Source organism: Schistocerca cancellata, chromosome 1, assembly GCF_023864275.1.
Source record: "Schistocerca cancellata isolate TAMUIC-IGC-003103 chromosome 1, iqSchCanc2.1, whole genome shotgun sequence".
In the NCBI taxonomy this organism is placed as follows: Eukaryota; Metazoa; Arthropoda; class Insecta; order Orthoptera; family Acrididae; genus Schistocerca; species Schistocerca cancellata.
The window spans coordinates 192,348,044-192,363,460 of record NC_064626.1 but is presented as its reverse complement, the minus strand read 5'-3'; positions in this window follow the sequence as shown (position 1 = coordinate 192,363,460).

Here is a 15,417-nt window from a genome sequence, read left to right as displayed (position 1 = left end):
AAAATTAAAACCAACAACTAGAGCTACAATTGGAAGAAAAGAATGTCTAGAATTAAAAGATGTAATATCTGATGTAGCAGAGATGAAGAAAGAAGAAATTATATACATTGCCACATCAAAGCACTATGCCAACAAAAGTTATTTCAAAGTTGGTGGTGTATTATCTGAAAATCATCTGTTATATGAAGATTGTCCAGTTATAATAGTGGAAGACCTAAAGAAGATAAAATATTTTATGGCAGGAAATTTAAATGTATTGGTTATAAATTAACAGAAAAAAGATTAACATTTATTTTAGTGTACAAAGAGTAGATGAAAGAAAAGAAATGTATAATATGCACTTCAACAGTCTACCTTACTTCATTGTGAAGTTATGTGAACGAACCAATGAAATTGTTGATGAAGTAAATGAGGAGAGAAAAAAATTTTATGACGAAATTTAGACTGTTCCTGCTGTAGAATTTTAATTTACTTATGTTTCTCATTCTATACAAATGGATGCGCTTATTGGTCTAGAGAATAATAAGCTCCTTCATAACAAAAAAATATTTTAATAATTATTGATGAAAAGAATAATCCATGGTTTTATGCAAATCAACTTGTTGATCTGTTAGGATAATTCGACCATGGATGCAATTAAAGATCACGTTAATCAAAAATATCGTAAAAGGTACGAAATTTTTGGTAGTGGTCAAATGGTGCTGCCAAAATATACACTCCTGGAAATGGAAAAAAGAACACATTGACACCGGTGTGTCAGACCCACCTTACTTGCTCCGGACACTGCGAGAGGGCTGTACAAGCAATGATCACATGCACGGCACAGCGGACACACCAGGAACCGCGGTGTTGGCCGTCAAATGGCGCTAGCTGCGCAGCATTTGTGCACCGCCGCCGTCAGTGTCAGCCAGTTTGCCATGGCATACGGAGCTCCATCGCAGCCTTTAACACTGGTAGCATGCCGCGACAGCGTGGACGTGAACCGTATGTGCAGTTGACGGACTTTGAGCGAGGGCGTATAGTCGGCATGCGGGAGGCCGGGTGGACGTACCGCCGAATTGCTCAACACGTGGGGCGTGAGGTCTCCACAGTACATCGATGTTGTCGCCAGTGGTCGGCGGAAGGTGCACGTGCCCGTCGACCTGGGACCGGACCGCAGCGACGCACGGATGCACGCCAAGACCGTAGGATCCTACGCAGTGCCGTAGGGGACCGCACCGCCACTTCCCAGCAAATTAGGGACACTGTTGCTCCTGGGGTATCGGCGAGGACTATTCGCAACCGTCTCCATGAAGCTGGGCTACGGTCCCGCACACCGTTAGGCCGTCTTCCGCTCACGCCCCAACATCGTGCAGCCCTCCTCCAGTGGTGTCGCGACAGGCGTGAATGGAGGGACGAATGGAGACGTGTCGTCTTCAGCGATGAGAGTCGCTTCTGCCTTGGTGCCAGTGATGGTCGTATGCGTGTTTGGCGCCGTGCAGGTGAGCGCCACAATCAGGACTGCATACGACCGAGGCACACAGGGCCAACACCCGGCATCATGGTGTGGGGAGCGATCTCCTACACTGGCCGTACACCACTGGTGATCGTCGAGGGGACACTGAATAGTCCACGGTACATCCAAACCGTCATCGAACCCATCTTTCTACCATTCCTAGACCGGCAAGGGAACTTGCTGTTCCAACAGGACAATGCACGTCCGCATGTATCCCGTGCCACCCAACGTGCTCTAGAAGGTGTAAGTCAACTACCCTGGCCAGCAAGATCTCCGGATCTGTCCCCCATTGAGCATGTTTGGGACTGGATGAAGCGTCGTCTCACGCGGTCTGCACGTCCAGCATAAACGCTGGTCCAACTGAGGCGCCAGGTGGAAATGGCATGGCAAGCCGTTCCACAGGACTACATCCAGCATCTCTACGATCGTCTCCATGGGAGAATAGCAGCCTGCATTGCTGCGACAGGTGGATATACACTGTACTAGTGCCGACATTGTGCATGCTCTGTTGCCTGTGTCTATGTGCCTGTGGTTCTGTCAGTGTGATCATGTGATGTATCTGACCCCAGGAATGTGTCAATAAAGTTTCCCCTTCCTGGGACAATGAATTCACGGTGTTCTTATTTCAATTTCCAGGAGTGTACATACAAAATTCAAATAAATTTATCAACGAACCTGCTTTATATTCTTTAGTTATGAAATCCAAGATGCCTTTTGCAGTAGATTTTCAAGACTGGATTTATGAAGAAGTTTTACCAGCTATTCGAAAACATGGAGGATATAAGATAAAGATTGATGTAAAACAGCTTTATGAAAGTCAAATAAATCATTTAAAAGAACTGAATAAAACTAAGGATTATTATAAAAAGAAATCAAACGAAACATACAGTAGAATTGCTGTAAATTTGCATGAAAGAAATGAGCAATAAAAACATTATTGCCCATGTTGTTCCACTATAGAATGTTCCAATTTAAGACCAACTTTCGTTGTTTTAAGATTAAGTAATTTTATTTATGAATACTGTGTTATTTGTGCACAATTTAAAAATAAAATGTACAAAGACAAATAGATATAGTCAGAAATGTGCACCAAAACAGCGAACAAATTTTAAGAATTAATTATGTGGCAAATTCAATAAATTTATATCGCCCACGAGAAAGAAACATTAAGAACTGTTTGCTATCGAAATTATTTCAATACGGATAACTATACACAAGAACAATTGATTAATGATATAATGGATCTTGGCACAGCCTAAGACTGCTTTAGCTGTCGCTCATCAAATTGAATTAATATAAAAACAGAAAACGTCAACCTTTCGATGCTCAGCTTTCCTGACCATCATTTTTTATGGAATTTCAGAGTGGAAAATTCCCCCTCTGCAGATTATAAACTAATAAATGTCAGTGTTGTAATGTTTGCTACTCTGATGCTCTGCACCGAGTCTGTTCGTCCCCTCACTAAAATTCAACTTTCTGTATGGAATTCCAGCGACAGATAAAGCAGTCTGACACTACGTTCAGGGTTTTATGACGCAGAACTCTGCAAAATTAATAAGAGCTTCGCGCTTTATGCAGTTTTGGAATTTCAGATAATCTGAGCATATCCTCTGAAAAATTAAACCAAATTAAAGGAATTTCAGAGGTGTGGAACATCACCTCTGCCGATTTTAAAATATGCAAAGGAAATTATGTTCAGAATTCTAGAGATTAAATATTTTAACCCTGCACATATAATTTAGTGCTTTATCCATTATAAAATTGCAGGGCCTACGAGCGTAGACCCTGAAAATACGTTCCTGCATTTCGCCGGGCGTGAAGACATTAAAAAGAGCTTTGTGCTTAATCATTATTAAATCAGCGACAGTTAAAGGAGTGGCTACTGAAGCAGCCTTTCTGGCTTCGCAACGCTGTCAGAAGACTGCTTTGGAATTCATCAGTCTTAGACTGCGTTCAGAGTCCATGGTTACGGACCTTGCAAAATTAAAAAGATTTTCACACTTTTTTCATTTTCAGAACTCCACGATTGAAATATTTCCCATCTGCAGATATAACAAAATCTTTAAATAATTTTATGGAATTTCTTTATCAAAATCAGTGTGTAAATGATTACCACACTGAAAAATGATAGAGAAATTTGTGTCTGACATTTACAGATAAGAATAAAAAAACGTCTTAATCACTAGCGATATTCTAGTGTTTTCATATGGGATTCCAGAGGGGAATAATTACCCCTGTGCAAATTTGAAACAATTTAAAAAAGATTATGTACAATTTCTTAGAGATAACGACAGTCCATTCATCGAAATTCAGTGGACGGATTTTAGAACCGCTGGACTTTAAAACATAAAGAAACTGAGATAGATTTAGAAAATTTTAAGAGGGAAGAATTGTTCCCCTTAAGGGATAATGAAAAATGAGAATTTTGATAATTTTGTACAGATGTATTAAAATGATCTCTCTTAAATCAAGTCGATTGTAGACCACATCAATAAGAAGCTTGCATATAACAATAAAAAAGTTTTTATGATAATGGATAAAGAGAATAATCCATGGTTTAAAGGAACAGCCATAGCTATAATTTTAGAATATGAAGGCCTAGAGGTGCAATTTATGATTACACAGTCAAAAAGACACAAAAATATATACTGAATTATGCATCAGTCAGTCACCAATACCTTGTAATTGTATGCAACTAAACACTGTTTTTATGAATGAATCAGCTCTACACAAATTAATATTTTGACCTAAAATGCCCACAGCTGAAGAACATTCAGATTGGATTATTAAACAAGTTTTACCTACAATAAGGAAATATGGCGGATATAAACTACAATCAACAATTGAAAATTTACATGAACAAATTTAAGATCTACAAAGTGATAAAGGAATGGCTGCTTATGTTCTAAATAAAAGAAGAGAAGACGTTCAAAAGTTAAGACGACAAATTAATCAGGAAGATGAATTAATATGAGAAATACAACAACATGTAATTACACTAACTCAAGATACTAATTTGAGACCTATTTTTGTCTCTCTAAAATTATTTGATGATGATTCTGACTACGATTATTATGTCTTTCGAATAGAAACAAGAAATTTACATGGACACCTACAGGGAACGTAGACAGACATCCAAACTGTAAAGAATGTTTGAGACTTGACTACGATCCTAACTCAATTACTTTCTACCAAAAAATGACAGAAAATTTGAGGATTGTCTGTCATCTCAACTACTTCAATACTTTGAATAATTATGCTAAAGAACAATTAATGAATGCTATAATTACGCTTCATCAGACAGAATTGATTTAATTTTTGGTAGCAGTGAAATGACGCTACCAAAATATATGCAAAATTCATCTTTTGTAGCAGACGGATTTTTCGTCCACTAAAGCAGTCTAAGACAGCTTGAGCTGTCACTGAATTGATATAATTTCTTGACTCTGAATGGGTCTTATTAAAGAAGACATACTCTGAATATTGGCGGAGCCAGAAAGGCTACTTCAGCTGCTGCTGCTTTGCCATTTGCCAGTATTAGACTGCATCATAAGAATCTAATTATTCCTTTGAAGATATTTCTAGAGCCCTACCCAATACAGGTCTAACTTATAACGAGAAAGAACAATTTTATCCGGAAAATATCGTTGACTTTAAGAGGCAACGAAATATCGGCTCTATACAAACTTATTTCTAAAATTTTAAATATTCTTTTTGGCTGTTAAAAATTATTTCTATTAAATGGACTCGATTGTACACACCATCAACAAAAAGCTTACATGCAACCAAAAGCAACTGTTCATGATTACTGATGGGAAGAATAATCTTTTGTTTTATGCAAATCAGGTTGCTGATCTTCTAGGATATGGATGTCCTAGGAATGCAATTGAAGATCTTGTTATGTTATGTTAAGTTATGTTAACCTAGAAACGACGGAGTGGCTCCATCCCTGCCACAGCTGCAGTGGTCTGTAACCCCATGACGAATACTGCAGTCCACTTCACCCCTCTGCCTCCCCACACCTAACCCAGCGTTATTGTGCGCTTTGGCCCCTGGTGGACCTCCGAGGGAACGTCTCATTACGAGACAAGTGTAACCCCTGTGTTTGCGTGGTAGAGTAATGGTGGTGTACACATATGTAGAGAACTTGTTTGCACAGCAATCGCCGACATAGAGTGGCTAAGGCGGAATATAGCACATGGCCAACCAGGTGGGCCAAAGATCATGTTAAACAAAAATACTGTAAATATTTGGAAAAATTTGGTGGCACTGAATTATGCTACCTAAATATACACGAAATTCAACGAAATATATCATTGAACCTGGCTTATATTCTTTATGTATGAAATCCAAGATGCCTTTTGCAGAAGATTTTCCAGATTGGATTTATGCAGAAGTTTTACCTTCAGTTTGAAAACAAGGAGAATATATTATTAAAAAGAAATAAAAGAGATGTATAAAGGTCAAATTAATCAATAAAATTAAGGATAACCATATAAAAATCAGATGAAATACATGATAGAAATCAAGAAATTTGAAGTGAAAGGAATGAACAAATAAATACATTATTACCCATGTTTTTCTTCAAACAGTTAATGAACATTTAAGACAAACATTTACTCTTTTGAAATTATTTGACGATGAATGTGACTATTATTACTAAGCGATTAGGACACAGAGGAAAAATTATGAAAACAGCTATATAGAATCGAAAATCGACAACAAATGTGTGAAGAACGCTGAAGACTGAATTATGATCCTAACTGTGTCAATTTGTACCAAAGGATGAAAGAAACTTTAAGAATAATTTGTTGGCACAACTACTTTGATATTTTGAATAATTATACTCAAGAAGACTTGATTAATGATACAATCAATCTTCATCAGACCGACAGCCTAAGACTGGCGAGTGGCAAAGCAGCAGCAGCTGAATTTATGTAATTTTTGGTAGTCCCACTTCAGAACTATCAACATATATACAAAATTTCTTTTTCAGTAGTTGCATTTTTCATCTGCTGAATTAATATAATTAATTGACCCCAAATGGGTGTTATTAAAGCAGATGCAGTGTAAAGACTTATTTTCAGCCACCAGTATTAGTCTGTGTCAGAGAAATCTTTATTTACCCAAGTTTTGTGTGAATTATCAAATCCCAACCACTTAACATGAACTTTATTCCCTTTTTTCCCAATACTTTTTCAATGCAATACACATCTGCATATTTTGTCTTCTGTAGTTCATAATCATAAAAATTCCCTTTTACTTCTTCTGTGTCTAAGGCTTTTAATTTATAAGTGATTGGGGTGTAATGAATAACAGATTCAATTTCAAAAATTTCTGTTGACCAGTTGGCAGTATATCCTTTGTCAAAATGTTCTTTAAGTTTACTAATCCTGACTTTATCACCTATTTTAAATTTGGGTTTATCGTTAGGCACAATGCAGCCCATTTTTAAATTTTGTTCATTAACTTCTATTGGTTTCATTTTTATTGTTGAATTTTTTGTGTTATTGTATTTATCAACTAGACCTTTAACTAAGTCAACTCATTTGTAATCTCCACGAAGAGCAAATTTCCTCCACATCTTCTCTATCAGTGTTCTGTTAAATCTTTCAACAATGGATATTTTTAATTCTGTAAAAAATTAATAGTGATTAATGTTGTATTTTTCATCAGTTCTTTAAAGCGTTTTTGTAGTATTCTTTTCCATTATCTGTTTGCTGAATTTTTGGCTTTCTACTGCTGAATATCTTTTCAAAAGAATGAACTCCATTCTTACCTATTTTGTCCTTAATGGAAACAGCCGAAGCAAATTTCGAAACGACGTCGATAATAGTTAATCAATATTTGAATGCTTAGTCTGTCGTTGACTCACACACCATTCCAAAAATGGAAGAGATCGCTTCCAATACATAGAGTCAAAGTGTTTGCGAAAGTTGACATTTATTACATCTGCCTCCAGCTTCCTTTAGATGCAGCCTCCAGGGAAGTGTTGGTGATAAATTTACCTTTTGGCCTTTTCCAATACAATCGCCTTCCCTTTGGCATAGCAATTTCACTGGCAATATTTCAACGATACCTTGAACACTTACTGCTAGAGTGTCTAGGAACTGCTAAATACCTGTACGATATATCAGTGGCTTTTGTATGTCAATCCTTGTGACTGGAGGTCCTCTCAGTGCGCTGTCTTCAGGGCTTAGCTGTTGCCGATGGGTTAGCACCATCCGTATACATGGTGTATCAGTGGCTAACTGAACTGGTTTATGCAGACTACCTGTAAATGTAAAGCTGCTCCCCAACAGACTGGAGAAAACTAGTTACTTGACAGATGGTGTTTGGGGAGACAACATAACAATTACAGCTAGTCTACATAAACCAGTTATGGTGGAGAGACAACATCACAGATGCAGGCAGTCTGTGTAAACCAGTTACGCTGGTCACATACTGATGAAGATGACCCCTTCAGCTTTAGATAATGCCTGAATATGGTGCACTGAAGTACCGAAACTGGTAACCCTATAATAATTTACATCATAAGGATATCTGTAGGTGTATCATTTTCTTACAATATTACTGGCTGCTCCATCTGTGGACGGCCTGATACGTAACCTTGATATCTTTCTCTCAGTATCTGATAGTGGAGGGCTCCACTGTAACAAAGACACGTGTGACCTTTTTGTGTGACACATGGTATGTCTTGGACATGTGCTCTGTACTTCAGGCATTTGTCCTATTCTGCAAGACAAGGAAGTGATCAAAATATTGCCAGTCCCTCAGGAAAAATCCCAATTGAAGTCGGTGCTTGGGCACCTGGATTACTACCAGCGTTTGATCCCACTTTTGGCTACCATCGCTGAGCTTTTACATCACATGTATCACGCCGGCCGGAGTGGCCGAGCGGTTAAAGGCGCTACAGTCTGGAACCGCACGACCGCTATGGTCGCAGGTTCGAATCCTGCCTCGGGCATGGATGTGTGTGATGTCCTTAGGTTAGTTAGGTTTAAGTAGTTCTAAGTTCTAGGGGACTTATGACCACAGCAGTTGAGTCCCATAGTGCTCAGAGCCATTTTTTCACATGTATCACAAGAATATTCAATGGCAGTGGTCCCCACAATGCGACAGGGCATTCCAGATTCCGAAACAGTCTCTCCTCCAGGTCATTTGCTTAATGACATATGATGTCTAGCTATGTAGTAGGGTCAGTCCTTTCTTATGTGGTCAGTGATGTGGAATGTCTTATTGCTTTTATGTTAGATACTCTCAATGCAGTACAACACAGTTATGGTCAGATCAAAAAGGAAGTTTTAGTTATCATCCTTGGCGTAAAGAAATTTCATGACTAAGTCTATGACTGGCCATTCATTCTCCTTAGGGATCATAAAACTCTAACATCTCTGCTCAAGTCATCAGCACCAGTTCCCACAAAGACGGCACACTGCCTGCATTGCTTTTCTTTCTTTCATGCCAGTTACTCTTACAGGATCAAATTTCAGCCCACCTGACAGCATGCTAATGCGGACCTACATTCCAGGTTATCAATAGGGCAAGATCCAATGTTTTCCAGTCATCTTGAAGTGTGCTTTCACCTGGACTCTAACACAGAATCCTCACAGCTTTCCCTCAGTGAGGACCTCATCCAATGGCATTATCCAGCAGCCCCGCCACTGTCATGTATTGCGGCACATCCAGTGAGGCTGACCAAACATAAGTGCAGCCTTGGTACACACAGATCTATTGGTATTCTGAACACGTTGACAGGGCTCTCTTCATGGGATGGCATTGTTCACGTACTGGGGAACAATGGTCACTCCTAGGTGGTCATTCCTGCGGACCACCACACCTGTGGCCTCCAGTTGTTGCACTAGAACTACTGGGAGTCATCCTCACAAAACAGTTGGTCAGACAACATGTCTACTGGTGGGTCATGTATGCCGCCATCACTGACGAGGCTACAGCCTTCCCTAGTTGCCAATGCAAGCAAGCGACTCGAATACGCTAATACCTTCGTAAGCCAAAACATTTACCCCTGGTCCCGCCCCCATCTCGACTTTGCTAGGACTCTTCCTCAGTTTCTCACAGCTTATGCTGCCACGAGGTTTTAGTTTGTCTCCTGTATGACTTCTACTCTGATACTCAGACCTTTAAGGCTCTGACACAGAATTTTGCCCCGGAAGTACTCCCAGAAACCGGGTCTCTTGCTAAAAAACATGACTGGCATGGTAACCACTGATGGGCCATGATAGGTTTATTCGAAAACATCGGGTGGAACGGCTGTTTTTCGGAAGGCTTTCAGCAAAAGTGAGAAGTGGGGGCTTGCTTCTCGACGGTCGTGGAGTACAGTCACTAGAGCTGTTTCCTTTATGCGGAGAGAGCAGTTAGTTGTAAAGATGTCCAGACATCTAGGCGAAACTTCATATTTTCGCAGACGTGAGACAATAACTGGTGGACGTGGGGTCATCTCCCACAGTACAAGACTTCAGCAGAGCCTGCACGCAGACGACAGCGTCTTGTCTTTCTCCGGCTATATCGGTAATGTTGCACAGCTTCGGCAAATTCAGAACCCAATCAATTGCTTTCACGACCATCTTATTTCATACCAGCCTTTTACTCACAGTTGTCACTCCCAGTGCCCATCGCATGCTTAATTATATCTTGATGAGAGTACCAATGAGTGGAACGAAACAGCACAGTGTGCTTGCTAGAATGGCATCCTTCCACTCACAGTAGCCAGTCTCATTTACACGTAAATTCGAGTTATGTTCCCCAAGTCTATTGCCAACCAACCTAAGTCCGTGTTAATGAAATGTCACACAGTTGAAGTTTATGTTTATATGTTTGTTCTCTCTCGACCTTCAGTTAATAAATCTCTTTGTGATGCCGTAGATCCTTGTTATTAATTTTTCAGTGACACCCATTCTCATTCCCTACGATCTCATTTATTTTGTTGTGGGTTTGAAGTAATTAAATTAATTTTATGTCTAGTTAACCAATTCAGGATTGATGCACATAGGGGTCACTGTTTAATGTCAGACTTCCTTGTGCTATTGGTAAATGTGGCACCTCTTCGATATGGTGGTTACGACTTTTTAGTCGTTGGGCAGACGGAGAACTGCCGCAGCATCGCCAGATGACATACCTCGCTGCGCGTGCAGCAGTGAGCCCTTTGGTATGTCACAGGTGATCATCCCAAAGCGATTCAAGTATTTGTGTCAGAGTGAGTTCGAGCTTACGTGCAGGCCTTGTGCACGCGGGGCTCGACCCGAGTCTTGCGTTTCGTGGGTGGTACTTATTTGCAATGCTTTAGACAATTGTATGTTTACAATGAGATAAGGCTAATTATTTTATTTATTGGTATCACGGTGTGCGCTGATTCATTGCAAAATACAGTGAAAAACAGACTAACGTATTGCGTTGCAAGTAAAGGTTCAAATGGCTCTGAGCACTATGGGACTTAACATCTGTGGTCATCAGTCCCCTAGAACTTAGAACTAATTAAACCTAACTAACCTAAGGACATCACACACATCCATGCCCGAGGCAGGATTCGAATCTGCGACCGTAGCAGTCACGCGGTTCCGGACTGAGCGCCTAGAACCGCTAGACCACCGCGGCCGGCTTCAAGTAAAGTAGAACAAGCTTCTGAAGTATGGTGCAACCAGTAAATAACCTGCATTTTCTGTAGTGAATGAAGTCTTTAAGGAAAAAAGAAGGGATGAAAGAAAAGAAACACAAAATATAAAGAGGTTTAGCTTGGTTACAACTAGGAAAAAAATTTTACAACTTCTACGTTTACAGTAGGTCACATTAACACAGGGTGTTCGAAATTTTCATCGCTTGCTTGGATGCAAGTTTTTTCACGCACACGCTCGAATATACCCTCCGTCATCTGGTGACGCCACATGTTTCACACCTGTCACCTACTTTTGGGTTATTTGCCGACATTTACGGCCCTATGTGTCTTAGTCTGTATTACTTGTCGCAGGGACATCTGCGACGATTCGGGGGCTTTTAAACGTTAATAACACTCTGGAGCTTTATGGAGCTTGAAGCCTAAACTGAATGACATTTAACTCTATGTACACATGCCTAATTTTATGATCCCTACTAGAGCCTTCAGACTGCCATTGATTGTGGGTGGCAATTTCTTGTTTACATTAATACCTATTTGAACTGTTTACTTTTCTAGCGTACCTCACTCACTCATGGAAGCACTAGTATGACCATATTTTATCAACTAATTTAAAATCCAATAACAAAATCAGACAAAAGGTTAAATTTCAAACCCAGTGACCGCAGTCACGGTCGATTGAGTCGAAAAAGGTAAAACGCGAATTTTCCCTGTTAAATTAACTTTTCTGGACATTGTAAACCCAAGGAGAAGTTGCAAAAGTATAGGACCATGGGAAGGTGAGGTCAGAATAAATTTGTGATTCCCATAAAGCACATAATTAAGATACTTTCAAGATGACATAGACTGTTAAAAGATGACAAAAGCTTTTCTTCTCAAATTTGCTCCATGGTCACGCTGTCACAGAAGGACACAGTTTCTCTCTGCCCTCGAGTTGGCGTCACAATCCAGTACCCGGTCTCAGAGCTGAGATGACGCTCCGTCCTCCACCCACCACAAGGAGGCAGCGGCAGAGGTCAGCGCAGTCCAGTCTCCCCGTGAGGTTTGCTACACGGACTGTGTTTCAGATGTGTAGGCCGCCCAGCCAGGTACCAAAGCTAATGGAGAAATGATCACCAGCCCACCGTCAGGCAGTCTCTCGTCACGTCCGCTTCTTGTTGACGATCGCGAAGTCTGGCGCTGAGGTCTGCCGCCGTCTTAACCTCCAGGATATTATGATCTCCATCACCTTGCAGTCAGCCATGCTCACCTTAACTGCGGTATCCATTTGGTCTCACAGTGAGAACATGTACCTGATAACCGCAGGTACTGTGACAACTTCCCCCATTTGAAGTCTGCACTTCGACCCGGAAACAAACAGCACTCAGTGGCGATTTAGGCAATCTTTCCAAGAGTGTCGTTCTTTGCAGAGAGTTTCGGTTACTGTCACAGACGACCAATTTTACACCGAGGCACTCACAGGGAGACAGCAGGCAACGATCTCTATCTTTACTGGACGTGAACTATCTGTCCTACACAAAAGTCTACAATATATTTTTCAGTGAGCTAATTATTCGAGTGTCATTTTCCTAAGCCACTTAATTTCAACTCTAGAATGATTTTTTCAAAAATAGTCTGTCCCACTTATTTTCCTGTTTTGCCTACTCAGAGCTGATTACTCACTTTCATTAGTACTGATGTTGATGGGAGCCTACACCGTAACCTGCATGGGTTTTAATTCTCTGTAATTCAGCGAGAGGCTTGCCTTGAATTTCATATTTAACTATTTTCGATGTGATTTAAAGTGTGAAGGTAGAATTGAGCTCTCGACATACCGTTATAAATCTCACAATGGTTCTCATCGGTTCGAAACCTTGTGTGCTCACTTTTTTCTTGAGTCATTAGTCTTCTGACTGGTTTCATGCGGCCACCACGAATTCCTCTCCTTTGTCAACCTCTTCGTCTCAGAGTAGCACTTGCAACTTACTTCCTCTACTATTTGTTGGATGTATTAAAATCTCTGTCTCCCTTTACCGTTTCTGCCCACCACAGCTGCCTCCAGTACCGTGGAAGTCATTCCCTCATGTCTTAACAGATGTCCTATCATCCTGACCCTTCTTCTTGTCAGTCTTTTCCACATATTCCTTTCCTTTCGGATTTCGCGCAATAGGTCATCATTCCTTATCAGTCCCCCTAATTTTCTATATTCGTCTTTATCACCACATCTCAAATGCTTCGAATCTCTTCTTTTTCGGTTTTCCCACAGTCCATGTTTCACTACCATACAATGCTATGCTCCAAACATATAGTCAGAAATTTCTTGATCCAGTTAACGCCTATGTCTGATACTAGCAGCCTTCTCTTGGAGAGGAATGCTTTTTTTCCAGAGCTAGTCGCCTTTGGTATCCTTGCTCCGTCCGAGACTGGTCATTTTGCTGCCTATGTAGCAGAATTCCTTAACTTCACATACATCGTGTTCATCAATCTTGATGCTAAGTTTCTCACTGTTCTCATTACTTTCGCCTTTCTTCGATTTTTCTCAATCCATATTCTGTATTCATTAAATTGTTCATTCCATTCAGTAGATCATTTAACTCTTCTCCACTTTCACTCAGTATAGCAATGTCATCAGCGAATCGTATCATTGATATACTTTAACCTTAAATTTTAATTCCACTCCTGAACCCTTATTTTATTTTCATCATTGCTTCTTCGATGTACAGATTGAACAGTAGACGCGAGAGACTGCATCCCTGTCTTACACCCTTTTTAATCAGAGCACTTCGTTCTTTGCCACCCACTTTTATTATTCCCTCTTGGCTCCTGCACATGTTGTATATTACCCGTCTCTCCCTCTCCCGTATCTTTATCAGAATTTCGAACATCTAGCATTGTTTTACATCGTCGAACGCCTTTTCCAGGTCTAAAAATCCTATGAACGTGTCTTTATTCTTGCCTACATTGTCGACAGCAACGTCAGAATTGCCTCTCTTGTGCCTTTACCTTTCCTGAACCTAATTGATGGTCTTCTAACACATCATTCATTTCTTTTCCATTTTTCTGTATATTATTCTAGTTACCTACTTGGCTGCATGAGCTGTTAATCTGATTGTGCGATAATTCTCGTATTTGTCAGCTCTTGCAGTCTGAGGTATTGTGTGGATGACATTTTTCCGGAAGTCTACACATCAACTTGAATAGTCGTTTTGTTGCCACTTCACACAATGATTTTAGAAATTCTGATAGATTGTTATCTATCCTTCCTGCCTTATTAAGCCCTTCAAAGCTCTTGTAGATTCTGATTCTAATACTGGATCCACTACCACTTCGCTATCGACTCATGTTTCTTCTTCTATCACGTCAGACAAATCTTCCCCCCTCATAGTGGCCTTCAATACACTCTTTCCACCTACCTGCTCCCTCCTCTGCATTAAACAGCTGAATTCCCGTTACACTCTTAGTGTTACGACCCTTGCTTTAAATTTCACCTAATGTGTTTTTGACTTTCCTACATGCTGAGTTAGTCTTGTCGACAATGATTTTTTTTTTCGATTTCTTCACATTTGTCAAGCAGCCATTTCATTTTAGCTTCCCTGCACTTCCTGTTCATTTCATTTCTCAGTGACATGTATTTCTATATTCCTGAATTTCCCTGAACATTTTTTTTCCTTCTGTCATAGATCAGCTGGAGTATTTCTTCTGTTGCCCACGTTCCTTCGCAGTTACCTTCTTTGTACCTAAGTTTTTCTTTTCAACATCTGTGACTGCCCTTCTTATGGATGTCCATTCATCTGCAACTGTACTGCCTATTGAGCTATTCCTTCTTTCTGTATCGGAGCCTTAGAGAACTTCAAGCGTATATCACGTCAGTCCGTAGTACTTCTGTATCTCACTTCCTTGCGAATTGATTCTTTGATTTCTTGAACTTCAGCCTCCTCTTCATCACTACTACATTGTGATCCGAGTCTATATCAGTCCGTGGGTAAGCCTTACTATCCAGTATCTGAATTAGTAATCTGACCATGATGTAATCTAACTGAAACTCGCAATATCAAGCGGCCTTTTCTAAGTATATATCCTCCTCTTGTCATTCTTGGACAGAGTATTCATATACATATAATAAAAGGGGTCATGAAGTGGATAACTAATGGGATAGGGGTGGTGCAAACAATATGTGACCTGGGAGTTGGACCTCGCAGAACATAATGGACAGGGTTATGATGTACCTACAAAATGAAACTATAGCCCAGATTAATTCCTGTCTATTATGAATTTCCCTGCTGGTGTGTGCATGAGTAAGACACTATTAAACGAT